The sequence below is a fragment of the Helianthus annuus genome, chromosome 3 (genome assembly GCF_002127325.2).
Source record: "Helianthus annuus cultivar XRQ/B chromosome 3, HanXRQr2.0-SUNRISE, whole genome shotgun sequence".
Classification (NCBI taxonomy): domain Eukaryota; kingdom Viridiplantae; phylum Streptophyta; class Magnoliopsida; order Asterales; family Asteraceae; genus Helianthus; species Helianthus annuus.
In genome coordinates, this window is record NC_035435.2 from 125,573,202 (window position 1) to 125,574,021 (window position 820).

Genomic DNA, 820 nt, shown 5'->3' on the forward strand with positions numbered 1-820 from the left:
GAGGGGCCTACTACAATAACTAAGATAATCTCTTAAACAAGTGCAAAAGTGCGAAAATAATCAAAGGTTATACTAATACACGAGTCGGATCCAAGTGATTCATCTTGTCTATCTGTTTTTATTTTATTTTTATTTTTCAGCATTTAGTTAGTTTTTATTTTTCTAGTTTAAAAACCTTTTCTAACTTTTTGATTTGATTAGACGTTGAGGATAAATCGGTACTAAAAGCTCTTGTGTCCTTGGACGACCTCGGTATCTTACCAACACTATACTACGTCCACGATGGGTGCACTTGCCCATATGTGTGTTTAGTGTTAGTAAATATCGTGTTTTATAAATTTAAAACTTGGCTAAAAGTGTAAAAGGGCTTAAAATATACATTAAAAATATATAACACCTCACACACATCATACGCGTAATAGGCTGGTCACTCCTTAAGCATCCATAGAAGTCTCGCAAGCTTAGGATGCATGAAGTTTGTTGAAATGAAGTTTCCTTTTTGTTTGGATCTGCCTGTGGATCTATTTCGACATTTTGTGATACTTGAATATTATAATAATTTAAGTTGAAATAAATCTATCTTTTGCTTCCGCTGTGCATTATAATTTGTGTTGTTTGACTATGATGATATCAACTACGTCACGATAATCCCCCACCGGGCCCACCGGTGACACGTGGAAATTAGGGGTGTGACACAGGATTTGTTCACTTTGTTCACAACTTACTCCTTGTTCACTCTAGAACCCTACCCTATATATAGAGAGAGGAAGTGTAGGATACAAATCACTTAATCGTACATATACGCGAGTTTATTGACCGT